General features: G+C 44.3%; 1 protein-coding gene across 1 annotated transcript in view; it reads right to left on the reverse strand.

Moving 5' to 3' along the window:
• The window catches only part of LOC143030265 (NAD(+) hydrolase sarm1-like), a 722505-nt gene extending 717908 nt beyond the window's left edge, over positions 1-4597 (reverse strand). Inside the window, exon 1 of the mRNA XM_076196001.1 lies at positions 4279-4597. The gene's annotated coding sequence lies outside the window, so the exon portion shown is untranslated. The remainder of the gene's footprint in view (positions 1-4278) is intronic.
• Between the last annotated feature and the right edge of the window lie 3341 nt (positions 4598-7938).

Here is a 7938-nt window from a genome sequence, read left to right on the forward strand (position 1 = left end):
ATTCCTCTCTGTCCGGCTGAACTTGCCTACTGAAGACGGGGCGGACACGAATGATCATCTGCACAAGCTCCAGCTGAACCAACACGTTCACTGAACGAGCATAGTAATACGTCATTCATGACATCACACAGTCTAAAGCGACCACCAAAGACGGGGACAGTGCGACTTACCCCTTTATCTATCAATAGTCCGCAGTGTGTGACGTGGAAGTCGGAACAATAGCTAAGGTGACGTCCGGTACAGAAAGATGCTTTCAATTCGAGACTTCTGGAATCCTCTCTTCCAAAGGAATAATGGCAGGAAGCCCATGACAACGCATACATGCTCATCCTACATACAAGACCCGGAAACTTGTGGAGGAATGTACTCGTACTGGGAGAATGTCAAGACTCGCGCCTGAAGACATAAGATACCTTTGGCATACGTATAGGGCATAGAGGTCCTGAGTGCTCACGATGCCTCTTCGGGAAGCATTCGAGTGGTAATCGAGGCCAATCGGGGCAATCAAGAGCAGCGGTCATGTGTGGTACGAGGTTACAAAAAGGGCGGCGGTATTTCATCCGTAATCGTGTTTAATTAGCACGGCAAGGGCGAGCGGAAGCCGAGAACAACATAGAGGTCATTTCGGGCCGGCCCACATCATTACCGTGACCACCACCACTACTAATAATATTAACACTGGCTACAATCGTAATCAACACTATCGACATTACAATATACCTATTATCATTCTTATTGTTATTACCACCCTTATGACTGTTGTTATTACCATAATTGTAGTCAGAATAACAAAGACAATGTCAACAAAAAAGAGGATTCCAGCAGGATAGATTGCCGCTCTAATGTACGAAAAACAAAAAACAAAAAATGAAAAAACGACAAAGAAAGCTACTACGTAAATACTGAATGAAAGTGTAAAACTTAAAAGCAGAAAAAATTAAGTTCTGACAAAGAGAGCAACAGCTGCCATCCAGCCGTGCAGACGTTGCCCCATCGGGCAAGCCGTTGTTCACCAATTCTAAAAAAAAAAAAAAAAAGACGAGAGAAAAACCAGAGAAGAAAAAAAAATAATTTATTAGAAGGGACCACTGATTTTCTGCGCCTGTGCACAGAAATATGTTCGGATGCGTGAGTTTTCAGGTATACGAGTAAATACATCCATACACTGCATTCAAACACAGGTAAACCCGGAAGAACAATGTTCCTTCCTACCACTAACCCAGTGCATGTCATAATATGTATACCATATAAAAAATTAAAAGATGTATGTGTTTGTGCATATGTGCGTGTACTCATATATATGAACGAGATGGTGATCTCGAAGATGTAGGTTGCAAATGTAATAGCAAAAAAAAAAGAGAATTGACAAGTACTTGCCGACAATGTGGAGAGTAGGTCTGTAATGGGTGATTTATGATTTAACCATATTGATCTGGGTAGGAGTTGAAAGATTATGTTGTGATTAATGTCAGAAATGTATTTAGCTTACAGAAACCTCGGTTAACAGCTTCGAGCATAATATAACTTCACGACATCTCTCTTTTTGCTTAGTTAATGACCCAAATAAAAATTCTAGGATCTATTGTAGAATCCCCCAAACACACACGTTTGGGGTGGATATTGTACAATGGAGTGTTGCTGGAGTGGACATTCTACAGCTGATTGTGGCTCATGATACATAACCTAACCTAACCTAACACCTAGCCTAATCTAATCTAACAGTCTTCAGTTGATTATGGCTCGTGATACATTAGCTAACCTAACCCGACCAAATCTTACCTAACCTATGTTAGGGTGGAGAGTCTACAGTTGATCAGTGTTAGGGGGTTCTACCAACTTCTATTGCTAAATATACACATATGCTGCATACATTATATATATATATATATATATATATTTATATATATATATATATATATATATATATATATATATATACATATATATATATATACATATATATATATACATATATATATATATATATAAACATATATATACAAATATACATATACATATATATGTATACACTGTGTGACGTGTGTGTGTGTGTGTGTGTGTGTGTGTGTGTGTGTGTGTGTGTGTGTGTGTGTGTGTGTGTGTGTGTGTGTGTGTGTGTGTGTGTGTGTGTGTGTTTGTGTGTGTGCTTTAAGACACTGACAATTTCGAAGGTCCTCCATTTTTTCACATGGCTGGTGACCTATGACAGCCCCTCTCCTACAACTATAAGCAAAAATAGATCGATGGAAGAGCCCGAGGAGTGTTGCACGCCGTTATGGGCTAAGGGATCCCATTCAGTGAAACTAGAGACAATAACAAATAAGTAAATAAGTACGTCAGCCAACCAATGTTCCCTCTTATTTTTTTGCTGCGAGTGTGCGCAGAATTTTGCTTCTGTACAAACTTTGCTCTTCTCTGAAAAGTATGTGCAAACCCATGCGAGTCAGCATCTGATCATTTAAGTAAATAAGCACAATTTGTAAGTTTGTATTACATATTACCTCCACCAAGCAGTGGCGTACCTAGGGGCGGGAGGTGAGGGTGGCACAATTTTGGGGGCGGCATTTTATGGTGACTCAACAAATAAATATTCAAACATTAGTAACTGAGTAAAATAAACGGTTGCTACAGTTTGTCTTTATATTTTGCATACCTATGTACCTGTATTATTCAGTTTTCGGCATTTTGACGTGCGATTAAAACTTTTAAGGGGCGACCACACAAAAATCTACCCCAGGCGGCACTTGTGCTCGGTACGCCACTGCCACCAAGGATATTATATGACAACAATCACATTAGTTTATTTTCCTTCCGTGTATCAGAAATCCCCAGATCCTCATGGTGAGCCACACAGTTTTGCTGTAAAAGATGAGGAACTTCTATTTTAAGTTTTGCAGCAACACCACAAACTTTGCCCAGCATCACTGAGGCTCCATCAGAGGTAAACTTCACTATTTTTCGGAGATAAATTTTCTTTTCTTGATAAAACCGTTTGATAACTAACACAATGGAGGAGGCATCACAAGCCTGCAAATGAATTATTCCACCAAAATATGTTTTATATTCACTACAACCTTTGGACCTGAACTTGAAATAGAGAATGAAATGTTTGTTAACAATTACGTCAATGCTTTCGCCAATGGTTAAGGTGTGAAAATTTGCAGATGCAATTAGCTTAAGCATGGCATTTCCAACAATCAAATTATTTCCAGTGTGTGTGTGTGTGTGTGTGTGTGTGTGTGTGTGTGTGTGTGTGTGTGTGTGTGTGTGTGTGTGTGTGTGTGTGTGTGTGTGTGTGTGTGTGTGCGCGCGCGTTGTTAGTTCGTTGTGCACTGTGGTGTGTGATGGATGTGTATGATGGGTATGTGCACAGATCGACCAATGGACAATGCTTTTACCTTATAAACATTCCATCACTTTGCTCAAGATGAACATGAACGGCTCGCAATGTACATAAATTTTGCAAGACGTGTGCGAGTACGGACTTCCTATGTAAGAAATCAAGACACTAGCCGCTACTTCAGCAAGCTGCTTGCGCGCGCGAGTGTGTGTGTGCGCACGCGCGCGCGCTCCACGAGGATATTTCAAACGTGAAACTTATCCCCTATCATCTCATGTACTTGAAATCTGATTCATACAAAATGTTTAAATGCACATCTACTGTTCCTTCAACTATCAATTTGTCCTGTGCCTCCTAACAGGACTTTGCAGTAGTAGGGTATTGTGACCATACACCCCCATCCTTGAGTAGCTACAAGACAATTTATTCAAGATATCCGATTAAGCCCATTTCCACAATGGACCCTGTTCCCCCAAAAGACCATCACACTACCAAGACACACTGTGGTCATGCACCCCCGTCCTCTGGGTAGTTACAGAGCAAGCTACTCGCAAGTTATCCAATAAAGTCCATTTCCACATTTAACTCAATTTGAACAAACTTCTCCTAGTGTGGTTTCACTGCAATACTAATGAATACACAACCCACAACGAGAGTGACCTGCCTTGCCTTGCTTTGCCTCTCCCTACCTGTTGTGTGTCTGTTGCGGGGAAGTACCAATCCTGAATCTACCACTGTGATGAAACACGAAAACAAATAACCTCATTCCCTCCTGACCCCAAACTGCGGCTGCTCTGTGCAGTCAGCTGATTCGTGACGTGGCCGAGGTTGTGTTGTCCCAGGCCCAATCGTGACATGTTGCTTTTCTTGTTTCTATAAATTTATCTCCAGCACACAGCTTAGTTCACGCTTTGCCGCTCATGAAACGAGTTACTTACCAATTTGTGGTTCTGAAGATGTTTTATGCCGCCTGAGTCTCTTGACTTCCGATCTGCCCTTAGCCGAATGCACGTTAGTATTTCACTACTGCAGATACACTTTTTCTCATTCACCAAGATCACCCTGAACACTAAGGATAGCTTATGCACTCAAAACATTGACACTCAATTTGCCGTTTTTCCCGCCACTACACCAATTGGTATCAAACCAAAATCACTTGAGTTCTTATTTCATCCCATTCCCTGTGTCGAATACACACTCAAATTTTTCTCTTGTGACGAGCAAGGCTCGAACCCTCACGCATCTCACACGGTCTATCAGTTGCACATCACAAACCTCACTGGAGTGCCGAGTCGAGCCTCCATCGTTCGCAATGTTGTCGGCAGACCCCGCGCGCCAAACAGGAAACCAATTTGCCAGCCCCGTTTTACAGTTGTTCCACCCAAGTGACAACCAATTGTACGACTTTTTCACCTCCTGAATCACTAATGGAATAAGTGTGATATTTTATCGTATTTAGAGGCATTTAAGAAAGGAAATATATTCCCACTTCGGTTCTAGAGTTTATAACGTGCATTGAAATCCCGACTTGGCAACTGTGTAAGTACCAGGATCGTTGTGGTGGACAATTCTTACCTCCAGGCACCATTCAATCCCTCCGTGTCGCCTGAAATGAATGACATTATCATTACAATACGCCTTCAAATAACAATATAGATCTACTGAAGAGGAAATGCATCAATCACAAAATAGTATAATTTGTACGTTTGGCAAGTGGTCTGCCACAGCTCGACACCCTCGCTACTCCCTCTCCATCTCTTCCTACCTCCCTCCCTCCCCCCGCCCCGGGCAAGGAGTCCCTCTTAGGGAGTACGAAGGAGGATGTGGCAGAGCTGCTGTCGTGCTCGCAGCCCCTCGCCCTCGTCTCGTCTCGTCTCGTACTGGGCAAAGTGCCGCCGTCCCCTCTTCGTTTTCTGTCGACGTCGTCGTCGCTGCACAATTCCCGTTCGTGAATTCCTGCATAGGTCATCTGTTTACTTGCAGGCGCATCGTAGGAGAACAGGAGCCTTGTCGTTCTGGGCAATTGCGCCGTCACTACTGTCACCCGTGCGGCGGCATGATTCACGCCACCTCGGGGACCCGTGTCTTCTATGTTTTGATCCCCAAACACTTAGTCTCTCGTTTTGAAGTACGTACATTTTCTTTATTCGGTGTCTGAGTGCGCCTTGGTTGCAGAGTAAGCTTACTTATACGTATAGTGTAATCTAACGGAGGCGGTTCACGGTAGAGAAGCTGACGGTGGCACTGAGAGAGACGCTGGCGACGACGGGATGACCTGCAACCATGTCGGCGACAGTTGACATACACGATGTTTCCCCGGCCGGTGGAGGTATGACGACCCGATCATATCGTCGTGAGGGAGTGTACGCTGTATTTTCTCTCTCTCTCTCTCTCTCTCTCAAATTGGTTGAGTCCCTGATCTAATAAAAAAAATTCTACTGTTAACCGCAACAAAATAGGTCAAGTTCCCATCGTGGCAAAAACATAGGAAAATAGCATACAAGTAGAATATGGTACGGAGGTGAAAAGACTGGGTTGGTTTCTGCCAGTGTTCAACGATACCACTGACTGGAGAGCCTCCCATTCCATTGAGTACTTGCACGCTCCCACCACTTCAAACTTGACGCTGGTTGGTGAATAAACAACAAACTGGAATCTTTTCCGCGCCACACTTGCAAGAGACGTACTGCCATCCAACCCCACCTCCCATGTTAGTTCGGTGACAGTAGCAAGATAATGCTGGGGATGGTAGGGTCTTGCAGACCAGAACTTAGTTCCTCCTTCTCCCTCTCCGATACCCGTACTCCCGCGCCACCAACACTTTCTTCTCCCATTCCGTTATCACTTAGCGGATGTGGTTCTTATCAGTCTGCCGTCAGGCTGCATCTCCATGTATCCACACTATGCCCTCCAGCACCACTAATTCATTGCTCAACACGACCTCCGACATCAACCATCCCTACCTCTCCCCCTCCATTCGTCCTTTGCCCTCCGGCACCCCACTCCCCCCCAACAATCCACCTGATGTGTTGGAAGTTTTCTCTATTGCTCACCCGCGTGCCTCGCCCCCGCTTCCGCCTTCTTCCTTCTCCACGGGCACCCCTCCCTCCCACCCTACACTCACACCAACTGTTCCACTTCCTTTGTCGACCAACTACACCAGTCACAACAACCGCCATCCAGCCATCACTTCGAACTAAGTAGGTTAAGGTAATTCGGTGGATTAGCGGGAGTAGGAGAGTAATTATTGTAGTAAACCATTATCAATTTAATAGCAGCACTTTTATTACTTTTCATTTCCTGAGTCCACTTCCCTCACTCTGGCGGATTCAATCCCAACCCCACCCCAAGGTAGGGCTGAATCTACCACCGAACTTCCTGTTATATAATCAGTTTTACTTCCGTCATCAGAATACATTTAGCCCTTCAGACCAAGGATCAATGCTTTTCTAATCTGGTTGAGTCCTTGATCTAATAAAAAAAAATCTACTGTTAACCGCAGCAAAATAGGTCAAGTTCCCATCGTGGCAAAAACATAGGAAAAGAGTATACAAGTAGAATATGGTACGGAGATGAAAAGACTGGGTTGGTTTCTGCCAATGTTCAACGCCACCACTGACTGGAGAGCTTCCCATTCCATCGAGTACTTGCACACTCCCACCACTTCAAACTTGACGTTGGTTGGTCGTGCCGATCCCCGGTTCCCTAGCATTCCTAACCAACACCACAACCTTCGTCCCTGCACGTCTTCACGCAAGTTTCCTCTGTAACACCAACTCAGAGCTCTACAACTCCTTTCCCTTTCTCACGCCAGACCTCACCTCTTACATTTCTCATCCCCTTCACCCAAGTACGACAAAGCTACAGCCTTGGCCTCCACCGGCCCATCTAGGACTGAAACCTTCCTCCTTCTCCCACCCACCCCTTCCACGCCCACCAAAGTACTTACTCCCTCGACCTTTAAAGGTGTATACCGTTCGGCCATCGGATCGAATCTGGACTTCACGCACGACCCCATGCCCTCTGATCTTCTCTTACCTACTCTCCCTCTCCTCCCACTTCCTCCCTTCCCTCACGCATCCTACTCCTTCTTCCCCTCCTCTAACGTCATCCCTTTCAGTCCTTTTCTAAATTACCACCTGTAAGCTCTCCACTATTTACGAATCTATACCATTTCCAACGTCACTTTCACTGTCTTTTCAACCCAATCTTCCGTGCCCATATCCTACACCAATTCTTTTATCTTTTGTTATTACATCCCAAAATCCTTTGCCATGCTCATCGTAAGACACCAGGGCTGAGCTAATTTTTGCATAATATGAGTGTACGACCAGTGTAGAAAAAACCCCGATGACAAATAAAAAATGTCATTGTGTGAACCATACACCCTTCACACGAACGGCTGCGACGCCTGGGACGTAGTAAAAGGAATTAAAATGAAATAATTTATCATACTTCACGAGAGGCTCTAGCCTTGAATAGCCCCATTCCCCTGTTAACTGCAGAACGACATTTCTCCAGCAAAGTCCAAGGAATTCCCCACCTCCCTCTCCACCTCTCACTCATCCTTTTCCAAAACTTCTCTTCCCCTCTTCCCC

Source organism: Oratosquilla oratoria, chromosome 1 (assembly GCF_046742065.1).
Source record: "Oratosquilla oratoria isolate Oo_2021 chromosome 1, ASM4674206v1, whole genome shotgun sequence".
Taxonomy (NCBI): Eukaryota; Metazoa; Arthropoda; class Malacostraca; order Stomatopoda; family Squillidae; genus Oratosquilla; species Oratosquilla oratoria.